Source organism: Rhagoletis zephyria, unplaced genomic scaffold (genome assembly GCF_001687245.7).
Source record: "Rhagoletis zephyria isolate East Lansing unplaced genomic scaffold, Rhagoletis_zephyria_1.1 Rzeph_scaffold_02364, whole genome shotgun sequence".
In the NCBI taxonomy this organism is placed as follows: domain Eukaryota; kingdom Metazoa; phylum Arthropoda; class Insecta; order Diptera; family Tephritidae; genus Rhagoletis; species Rhagoletis zephyria.
This window is the reverse complement of record NW_016159448.1, coordinates 19146-31515: the sequence shown is the minus strand read 5'-3', so window position 1 is coordinate 31515 and position 12370 is coordinate 19146.

The window sequence follows — 12370 nt, the reverse complement described above, 5'->3', positions numbered from 1 at the left end:
TCACCCAGCTATATGAAAAGTGCTCAATCTTAAAGCATTCATGAACAGCTTTCATTTGATACCCATATTGAACAAATACACCCAAGGTTACCCAGGTCCACGTTTTGGTCTATATCTCGAGACCCTAGTTATTTTTTAAAAATTTTCTTTGCTACAAACCTTACGGAGCCCGAGCCCTTTCCAACGAATGCAAAACCGTGGGAATCGGTTCGTGCGTTCTGGAGTTATAGCGTCAGGAAGGGAAACTCGACTTATTTTTATATAGTAGATAAATGCACAGGCCAGCGTTGGCACTTTGATACGTTCGTAGTAAATTTGCTACGATTTAAAAAAAATTTAAATTTGCTACCCCACTACCCTTTATCCTATTTTTACTACGCTTTTTATATTTCATTCCACTTATGGGCGCAACTATTTGTAAATCACTATAACTTCGAAAATGTGGTAAACAGGCCATTGCTTACTACAAATTGTGCGAGAAGCGTCTGACCAAAAACATCTGCAACATAAATAGGCAGCACCGGTCAAATTTTCGCATAACAGACAGAAAGATTCAATATGCGAGAGGGATACGAAGTTGCGCAAAGAGGAGATAATGACTGCGTGTCGTCCTTCCACAATGGCTTCGTTGCCACAGGTAAAAACCGTCTCAGCAGAGGCAAAAGGTTCAGTTCGCCTTATTGTAATATTTCGTAGAAATCAAACTATCAATGTTCTCGAATAAAGTAAGTTTTCACTTATTTGTGACTAAAGTGCTGGGGTAAGTAGCAAAAAGGGTTTAGTTCAATAACGTGGGTATTTGGAAAACGCCACTGCAAAAGAAACAAATATTATACAATGCTTAAAATATTACAAATGTTAATGCAATTTATATGTTATGTTTTTGTTTTAAAACATTAAATATGCATATGAATTTAAAATAATACACAATTTATATCTTTTGCTACGTTTTTTATCTTATTGACAAGTTCTATAAATTTATATTTTCCTTTTTTTAGCGTTTTGTTTATACTACAATGAAAACCATATAACTATAAGATTTATGAAAGACGCGTGTAGCACCGTACACTTGATAGAAGTGAAACTTCTTAAAAAAGGTTTGAGTACCAGGTACTCACGAAATTTGATCTGTAAACATATATGTACGGCACGGCAAACCATTAGGCGATTGAGTTAAATACATAGGTTTGGTTAGAAATTAAACATTATATATAATTTATTTGTTCATTTTACAGTAACACAACCTTTATGAATTCGCCCTGAGTGAACTATCAACGGAGTGAATTCGCCGCGATTTGTTACGATTCACCCCGTGCATCCCCAAAAAACACGATTACCACAGAAGTTAAAATGGAATCGTATTAGGCGATGGGAATAGCTTACACTTTCGCTTCAAGAAGGCATTATGAAAATGAAATGAAATGAAAGAAGGCATTATTTTAACATGGGCATGTCATTGGCGGTAAGCCCTTACCCGCAGCATTACCTTCGAACGAAGGGAGAACGCATGTATAAACAGAATCTAGAGAAACGAAGAAGGAATACCTTATGTACAGAGAAACTACTGTAGAAAGCCTAGGTACCCTGCAGCAAACCAAACTGGTTCAGAACTTGCGCTGAGGTAGCCTGAAAAGGGACGGTACTGGTTCTTCATCTATCCCAACTCAATGCATTCAACTGTCTTTTTTAACGTGGCGATGTCCTACGAAGTGACAATTGTCGCCCTCTGCAGAACTTTTGAACTTGTTCTGAGCTGACTCTGGCTTAGATGGTTCTCAGACAGTTTATATAGGTACAGTTCCCAGATAGTTCAAATAGAGTCAGCTCTGGGCTAGATCAAATATGGTTAGTTCTGAGCTGGTGTTTAGGCCTCCATGCTAAACCAAACACTTAAAAAGGGTGAACCACCCTAATGTAAAATTGCATAAATGTGCATCGGATGCACACATACATAAACAACCTGATTAATGCTAAGCAGTTAGCATGTCCGTATATTAGTTTACCGCTTAAATATAAAACTTCGTTAAGTTTCCTCTCCAAACAGTTGGTTGCTTGGAGGTCAAACTTAACATCTCACAAAATTTGCCGGGCACTTCTATCGAGCACTTCGACCACACCGGAAGCGATCCAGCCACTACTCCTGCGTATTTCTCAAGGTAATATCGTACACCAAAAATCACAATACACATTTCACTAATTTGACTAATAAAGCCACTTTGTTATATATTGAACTAATCCGTGGTGTTTGTTTTTGATTATTTCATTTCAAAATTAAACCCTTGGTGCAACCACGAGCGACGTTGCCCCAAGTGTTTTCATGGTCCATCTCCGCCGAAACAGAGATATCATGCGGCCGTTTCTTAAAACAACAAATTATTACAGTCCACTACACAAGGAGCAATAATCAAAGCACCATCACAAGGAGCACCTGGTCAAATTCCCTAGCACAAGGAGCACATACATATTTCTTTTTGCGGTTCTACAATCAGGGCAGTCAGCCACTGCGAGATCCTAATAACACGGAGAAACACCAAGTGCCTCCATCACCAGCTAATTAGCATCCAAAAAACACAAAAGGTACGTGGCTGACATTTTGTGCACATGAATATAGTTACGTATATTAGCACTAGCTCATGAAAATATTTCTATAACAATCGTTTAAATTAACCGCGAGTGGTTTTGTGATTTAATGCGTTCTTTGCTCATCGAGTAACATATTTTTTCGCGTACAACTTTCTAACATCAGATTGGGCACAATATACCGGCAACAATTAGTGCGCGACGCCATTTTAAGAAAAAAAAACCCGCTTCAGTTTTGTTAGTGCGATTTTTTGAGTCAAGTTAAACTGCAGATAATTTTAATAAAAAATCGTTGACTAAATTTGTTCCACATTACCAAAGTTTCAAATTTACTAACGCATTGTATCTGCGTCCATAATTCTTTAATAGTGGTGCTGCAAGTAGTTCCAATTTGCTTAGTCACAAACAGTAACAACACTTCACGCGGTTCTTTGTGGTCTTAACCTCACTTCGGCGTGCACTTTTGTGTTCATACACATTGAATTCACTTGTAAGACCGAAATTTCACATCCACAAAACCACTTTCCGCGTGTGACACAGAATTTTCTAATAAACTCAATTATTAACACTGTTTATAATTTCTTCGCGTAAAATATTAATTTTATCTTGCTGAGTTGGGTGGCGAGCAATCTACATTTAATACCTGTAAGCGTAAAAGATTAGTATTCGTACACATACATACATAGATACAAGACAAATTTATATATTTGAAATATTAAAATAAAACGTGTGTTACGGAATTGAAATTCCACTTAAATTTTGTGTACAAAATTCTTTGAGTTGTGGTGTTGCAAGGTTACAACTTTTCTCGGGAAGATAGTTCTTAGTCTGATATCCTTCAAAGCTTTCTAATTATACCAAGCCATGGATAAGTTTATTCGCCTGGCAGACGCTGTGACCGAATTTGAGGCCGACTACAACGACACGGCCCAAACTGATCACACCAAATATACTCTTGCCATTCAACAAGAGGAATTGAAAACTTGATGGAAGAAAGCTAAGACAGCATATGAGGAATTGATAAATTCAGATACGTTAGACGCTAAAGGAGTATCTGCTGTGAAACCGAAATATAAAAGCTCGTATGCTGTATACTTGCGATGCATGTCGAACATGGCAGATCTGCATGCAAAGTTCGTTAAAAGTGAAAAAGACACAGAAGGTACGTCTGTCCAAGAACACAACATTCACCTTCCTTCGTGCGATACGGAAGTGTTCAAAGACGACTACTTATCTTGGCCAACATTCCGAGATATGTTTACAACCATATATATATTAAATAAGCGCCTCACTTCAGTTGAAAAGTTGTTCCATCTGAACCAAAAAACACTAGGTAAGGCCAAAGATATAGTTAGGAAGTGTCCTCTTACTAACGAAGGATTTGCCACAGCGTGGAAAAACTTAACAGATAGGTACGAGAATAAACGTATTCTCGTAAACTCCCAGTTGCAAATTCTTTTTAATTTAAAGGCAATAGAGAACGAGTGCGGCGTCTCGATTAAGAAATTACAGCGAGATATAAATAATTGCATCTCATCACTAAAAAGCCATAAAATTGATATTTCAAACTGGGATGCAATATTTACTTATCTCTGCTCAACTAAATTGCCAGAAAGTACTCTAGCTTTATGGACAAATTTCTGTCCAACAGATTCCAAACACTTGAGACCGTCTCGGGCATAACTGGTATCAAACATACGAAAAACACGAAACCATCTAATAGTAGGCATGCCACTGAAACCCCACAGAAAAGACTCGGCGCCTTCCAGGCAAGTGTGGCCAAAGTTACATGCCAAATGTGCAAATCTAATGAGCACAGATTAAAAGACTGCCAGAAGTTCCGTAAGCTTTCGATCTCCGACAGGATAGTGCTCGTAAAGAACAACAATAGTTGCGTTAACTGCCTATCATCAAGACATACTGTGTCGAGGTGTGTGTATCACAACACGCTCTTACATATGCAGGCAGCCGCACCGAACCCAGCTGTTCAAACGAACCAATCAGATCCCATGGATAACGTTGCGTCTACTTCTGCACAGGCTCAATTAAAACTCGATTCTGCAAAAGCAAATAAAAAATCGGTTAGCAATGTTAAATCGTGTTTCGCTAATACAAATAAAGTGATTTTAGCAGGGACCGCGCGTGTCAATATATGTTTTAATAATGCTACCTTTTCGGCACGCGCGCTAATAGATTCCGGTTCAGAGTGCTCATTTATAACGGAAAGTCTCAAACGTAGCATTAACTTGCCTTCAAAAAAAATGCATGCGCAGGTATCAGGTATCAATAATACAGTTTCAGCTCAAGTAAAGGAAGCGTGTTTTATACAGTTGCGGTCACCGATGGACACTNGTATCAGGTATCAATAATACCGTGTCAGCCCAAGTAAAAGAAGCATGTTTTATTCAGTTGCGGTCACCGATAGACCCTTTTATCAATATAGATACCACAGTGCTGGTTTTACCACAGTTGACCGGGAATCTACCAACTTGTCAAATAGATGCCATGACAAGCCAAGCCTTTCCAGATCTCATTTTAGCGGACAAGAGATTCTTCATTAATGAGCAAGTTGATCTTGTCCTAGGTGGTGATATTTATGCCCAAATAATGTTGAGCGGAATCCGAAAGAACGTTTTGGGTACCCCNTGACCGGGAATCTACCAACTTGTCAAATAGATGCCATGACAAGCCAAGCCATCCCAGATCTCATTTTAGCGGACGAGAGATTCTTCATTAATGAGCAAGTTGATCTTGTCCTAGGTGGTGATATTTATGCCCAAATAATGTTGAGCGGAATCCGAAAGAACGTTTTGGGTACCCCTCTTGCTCAGGAAACAGTATTCGGGTGGATACTAACCGGTCAGACTGAAACAACGTCTGCAACTAATAAATGTGTACCGTTTTTTAACGAGGTGACCCTAGACAAACGCCTAGCCTCGTTTTGGGAGTTAGAAGATATCCCAAAGAACACAACTTATAATAAAGAGGACGCTTATTGCCAAGAACTTTATAAAAGCACAACAAAGCGAAACGGTGAAGGCAAATACATAGTGTCACTGCCATTTAAGCTGAACTTCCCAAAAGACGTCAAATTAAGACCCTCTCTAAAAATCGCTTGCTCACAGTTCTTTAGGATAGAAAAGCGGTTGGTGAGAGACCCATCTCTGAAAACAGAATATAATCGAGTTCTGCCAGAATACGAGGCATTAGGTCATATGACGCGAATCGACGTGAATGTTCCTGCAGATGCATGGGACAATTACTTCTTGCCTCATCACGCTGTCAGGAAGGATGAAAGCACTACCCCCAAAGTAAAGGTGGGTTTTAATGCATCATGTCCGACATGTCCGGGTGAGCCTTAATGATGTGCTCTATCCTGGTCCAGTACTTCAAAATGATTTGCCAACTTTAATACTTCGGTGGAGATTATTTTAGTATGTTTTTAACAGCGACATCGAAAAGATGTTTCGCCAAATCTTACTAAACCCTGACCAAACAAAGTATCAGCGCATAATTTTTCGAACCAATCCATCTGAACCTATTAGACTTTATGAGCTCAATACGGTGACCTTCGGTGTCAATTGCGCACCTTACATTGCGATTAGAACTNTAAACCCTGACCAAACAAAGTATCAGCGCATAATTTTTCGAACCAATCCATCTGAACCTATTAGACTTTATGAGCTCAATACGGTGACCTTCGGTGTCAATTGCGCACCTTACATTGCGATTCGAACTCTGCTTCGGTTAGCGAACGACGTGGAAGATTCGCACCCCGTAGCTTCGGACATCTTAAGAAAGTATATGTATGTAGACGACGTTCTAGCTGGCGGTCACACCATTGAGTCTGCAATTAAAGCTAAGGACGAGATCAGTATTGCAATCTGCGGGGTTTCCTTTGAGAAAATGGACTTCTAAGTGCAACGAAATATTATATGGTATCCCAAAATCCTATCTACTGAAAGAAGACTTCTTGGACTTCGAAGACACCAGCTCGGTTAAGGCTCTGGGCATCAGGTCAACGCCCATTCTGATAAATTTTACTTCACAGCCAAGCCAATTGAGAATCAAGATAGACATACAAAAAGGGCAATACTATCGGCTATTGCAAAATTATTCGATCCGTTAGGGTGGCTCGCACCGTTTGTCATTACCGCGAAAATTTTAATGCAAAATATTTGGTTAGAAGGAACCGGGTGGGACGAAGTTGTATCAACCGCCACATTAGACCGTTGGGAAAATTTTAAGGAAAGCTACAGTCACATCGAAAGGATTCGTATCCCTCGTTGGATATACTTTTCACCTACAAAAGGCATATGCTGCTTCTCTTTATATTCGCGTCAAAAAAGATGACAAGGTCTACACCAATCTGCTGCTATCTAAAACCAAAGTTGCACCAGTTAAAACGATCTCGCTTCCCCGCTTAGAACTTTGTGGGGCGGTTTTACTGTCAGAAATCCTCGATTCAAGTGTCAATAACCTGAACTTAGGGCATCTTACGACAAAAATGTGGACGGATTCGACCATTGTCCTGGCCTGGATTCAGAAACCTCCGTGCTCATGGTCAACCTTTGTTGCCCATCGAGTAACAAAAATAATAGAAAAGGTCGGGAAAGAAAATTGGTATCATGTAGATTCAACCTCAAATCCGTCAGACTTAGCCAGCAGAAGACTTCCGGCGCAAGAGTTAGTAAATGTGTGTGTGTTAAAGATACATATATTTTTAAAAATAATTATGTATATAATTTATTTTAATCTTCAATAAAATAACGTTCCATGTTCTACAGCAAGAAGAAAATTTCTNAAAGTCTAAAATCGTTATTATAACTTCTTGCGGAAGTGCAGTAATTGTATGTTCATACTTTGTTGTTTCTTGTGTAATATTTTTGGTACTAAACTGCATTTCCGCATGAATAAACCACGCTTCCGGACAACTTGTCCAGAATTGTGGTAGTTTGACCGATGTAGCACAAATCTCATTACTATTTCGATCGACATACGGGTTTGTTAACTGTTCGTTTAACGTACTATTTTGTAAATCAATAAGAGTTTCATTTAAATTATCTCGTGTAGATGTATGTGTATCATGTTGTGGTGAACGAAACATTTTGATTATTTGAATTTGAGCAAATATCAAAAGACCTCAGAAAAGGGAAGTTTACAATTATGTAAAAAAAAAAAAAATTAAATTTTAATATTTAATAACAATTAAATTCTTGTAATTTTTAATAAAAAAATAGTATATATATATATTAAAAATATGAGAACAATACAGCTCACCAGTAAAACTAAGATTGTTGGCACCTTCACTCGATAAATACTCTAGTTGTTGTTGTTGTTATTGTCGAAGATGTTGACGCTACTACTGCGGTTGCTGCTTATGTCACTGATGTTGCCTCTGCTTAGGTGATTGTTGTTGCGACTGCTGTGAAAATAAATGTAGGTGCAAAGAGTGCAGCTGCTGATTGGTTCGCCTCTAAGAGGACAGAGTTGGACTGTGGCACTATGCTATCACCAAAAAATTGGACTGCAGGGCTACGTTGGTAGTGGTGGTACGCCTTGAAAAAGGGCTGTACAGTTTAAAGGATCTACGGCCGGAGCAAAACGGGCTGCTGGTGGTCTGATAGTCCTTGTATGAGTGCATAAAACTTCTTCTTCTCCACTAGGTGGTGTTCTATCCACCAGATACCGGTGGAGGCAGTACGTTAGCTGAGGGAAGATTTTTAACTTGTAGTTTTGTAGAATTTGGGTGGTTCTGGTGGCGATGCTAATTTGCTCTCCGATGTTTCGAGTACTGAATTACCACTGGACTGGTCAGCTTCTACTGCAGGTGGCGCATTTAATTGTAGATTGCAATGGCTGCTTCCTTCTGCTCCTGGCAGGATCGCCAATTGTGGGGAAGTTAAAGATACATATATTTTTAAAAATAATTATGTATATAATTTATTTTAATCTTTAATAAAATAACGTTCCACGTTCTACAGCAAGAAGAAAATTTCTGAAGTACGAAAATTTTCTTTTTGATTTACATAAATTGAAAAAGAACTTAATTCAATAATTTCAAAAATAACAAAGTACAAAAATGAACAAAGTACAATAGTAAATAGTATTAACACTACAGTAAACAATTCCCTGTGGTGGGAGGGCCCTTCTTGGTTGCAAGAAGATCACTCCAAATGGCCCACTCAAGAAAAGGACCATAACACAGTGGTAGAAGAGAAAAGGGTCCAGGTACACACAACAACAATGTTAGATATGAACTGTGATATTATTGAAAGATTTTCTGTTTCTCGAGAGCTTTGAGAGTTTTATCTTATGTAATGAGATTCTCTCAAAGAACTCACCCAAAAACCAGAGCGTCATTTCAGGCGAAATCTTGTTCAATTTCAGCTGATGAAATTAAAGCAACGATAAACCGCTTGATAACCATCTGCCAGAAGAAGCGTTATTGGGAGGAGTATTCAGCATTAAAATGTCAGAAATTAATAGGTTCAAAAGGTGAAGTACTACCCCTTAACCCTTTTATCGATAAAGACGGTATAATGAGGACAGGTGGCCGCCTAGAAGCATCTAGTGATCTCGCTTATAACGAGCGTCACCCAGTTATCCTGCCATATAACTGACACCTGTCTCATCTGATAGTCCAGTTCGTCCACAAGGTCTCACTGCATGGCGAGAATCAGCTCATGCTGCGCCTAATCCGAACACAGTACTGGATACCTAGGGTCAAGAACATGATTAGTCCACAATTCACAATTGCAAGGTCTGTACGATCTATCGAAAACGTGCGCAAACACAGCTAATGGCAATTCTTCTCAGAGAAAGAACTACACTTTCACGCCCGTTTACAAGCTCAGGAGTCGACTTTGCAGGACCTTTTCACATAAAGAGCTAAAGTGGACGAGCCTGTCGTATGTCCAAAGGATATCTCTGCCTATTCGTCTGTTTCGCAACTAAGGCGATCCATTTGGAAGCTACCTCTGACCTGAGCACTCAATCTTTCTTGGCAGCATTTGCCAGGTTCGTTTCAAGAAGGGGATGTCCACAAAATATCTACTCCGACAATGGTACAAATTTTGTCGGAGCCTCTAGAGCTCTGAGAGCGGATAAAAAAGCCTTTTTGACTGAGTCACGCGATAGAACTTTAGCCAAATATGCCCACCAAATGCTTTCGTGGCACTTCATCCCTGCGCCAGCTCCTCACATGGGTGGACTCTTGGAAGCAGGAGTTAAAAGTTTTAAAAGCCACTTTACAAAAATCGCAGCAAACTATAAATATACGTTTGAAGAGTTTACGACTCTTCTATGCCGAATTGAATTGTGTCTGAATTCTCGACCATTAAGCCCCTCGTCGAACCAACCATCAGACTTGGAGCCGCTTACTCCAGGTCACTTCTTGATTGGTGGACACCTATTAGCTCCACCAGAAATTGACGCTACCAAAAATCCTGCCACGATTGTAAACCGTTGGCAAAGGTTAAAAGCCCTACATCACACGTTTTGTAACCGATGGAAATCAGAGTACCTATCCGAACTCCAGAAACGAAACAAATGGAGACATCCTCAAGCCAACCTTAAAATTGGAGACCTCGTCATAATTAAGGAAGACAACCTACCACCGAATGAATGGAGACTCGGAAGATTCGTAAAATTATACCCAGGTTCGGATACTCGGGTACGAGTGGTGGACATCATGACCGAAAGAGGCCAGGTAACCAGACCACTGGTAAAATTGGTCCTACTACCACCCTGCAGTGAATCAAACGAGGAACCAACAGAGTCTTCGTAAACGAAGTCTCTCTATTTGCGTCTTCAACATGGAAGCAACCAGGTATTCCACTTCATAGGTACCTCGAATATTCCACGACTGAAGCCGCAAATATTAAATTTCATCAGTCAACCGCTTCTATACATTAGATATAAAGCTCGTAGTTGTGTTAAGCGGAAGTATATCAAAGGAAAAATACTCATTTTTGCTTAGCAAAATGTCTTAACAATCTCGTTCGATAACGCATATAAAATATATGCGTGCTTGACCATCTAAATAAAACCATAAGATTCAGTCGCAGAAGAAATAAGATACACATAACCAGAGCTGGGCACTATTCGAAGAAATTTAAGCCGTAATAATAATTCGCTGATATACCATTAACGAATGAATAATTCATTAAAAAATTCCTTATGAATAAATTATTCGTGATGTGTTTTGGATTTTAAATACGTTTAAAACAAATTTTAGTTTTCTATAATCACTGATAGGCAGTTAGTTGAGTTGTTTACTCTTATCACGAAAATGTATTTTATGTTCATTATTCAAATAACGAATAAAATAACACTCGCCATTCGAATAATTTTTCTTTGAGCAAACTAAATTATCTATAATTTACGAATAACGATAACTTTTGCCCAGCTCTACATACATATGTATGTATTTAGTTTTTCGCAGCCTAATAAGCAGGGAACGGATTTTATGGAAATTGCCTTTTTTTCTGCTAAAGAGATAGAGTATATTCGATTAAGAATGTCCACGATTTAGCTTTCTCTGATTCCATATATACACATTTGATGTTGCCTTTTTTAAGATATTTGCCTTTTTTTGCCTTTTCTACCTTTAAAAAAGTGATTATAGCATTTACAATTTTTTTTTTTTAAGATTAAAAAATATACACATGCCCATGCGGCTTATAGAAGCGCAGGGACCTCTTGCCAAACTGGTGTTGGAAAAATTTAAAGCCGTTTTCTCAGCTAACGTAGGCTTGAGAGACAATAAGGGGTGTGGATAAAATTGTAAAGGGCGAGGAAAACGCCCTTATTCCTGATAATATGAACGTTTCAAACGTTCCATATTTAAATTGGGCTCCACTTGTATCAACTTACGTCGAGCGCACATTTAGTACATTCAAGGCTTTTCTTCGCGAAAATCGAATGAAAATGCTGCCAGAAAACTTCAAAATGCATCTTGTGGTTCAATGTTACTACAACTATACAGATTAAAGTTTTATGAGTTAGAAACTCGAGAGGATAAAATAGTCAAAGATTCAAAGTACACATTTTTCATATAATGAAACTAGTTCATAGTTTTTCTCTGTTTACTTGTAATATAAACATTTCTAAAAAAAATATATTTTTTGATTGTTCTTCGTATTTTCTGTCTTTTTTTTAGTGCCTTATTTTGCTTTTTTTGCAATACCTTTTTTTTGCCTTTTCCTGCCTTTTTCGCTATTTTATTTTGCCTTTTTTTGCCTTTTTTACAATACCTAGTGCCTTTTCCTGCCTTTTTCGCTATTTTATTTTGCCTTTCCAGCCTATTTCGTTACTTTATTTTGCCTTTTTATAGGTTTTTAGGTCCTAAAAATCCGTTCCCTGTTAATAAGAGTCGACTCTAACGCTTATACGTATGAACGTTTAACGACTCAGTAAAAACTTGTACTATAAGGTAATGGTTCTCTACCCGAGTTCCCCGGGGCGACCTGGTAATATAAAACCTACCATCGTGAGATCTACATATGCCAATAATAATGAAATAAAAGGGGCCATTCTGCCCAACGACCGATTCTCCTCTCATGAAAGAATTTTATATCTACCTGATCCCCTAATAGCTGAAATATCAAAACATGAAGACTATGGGCTTTACCAAAAACCTTTCTTTCGTTAACGTTTTCTTTTTTTTAAATCCGAAATGTTCAATAAATATTAATGTTCAGAGCTCATAAGCTGTCTCTTAGCCATTTTACAAAGAAAAAGAAATGTTGGGAAAGTCTTAAGTTGCCTTGTGAATTGTGCGAATCTT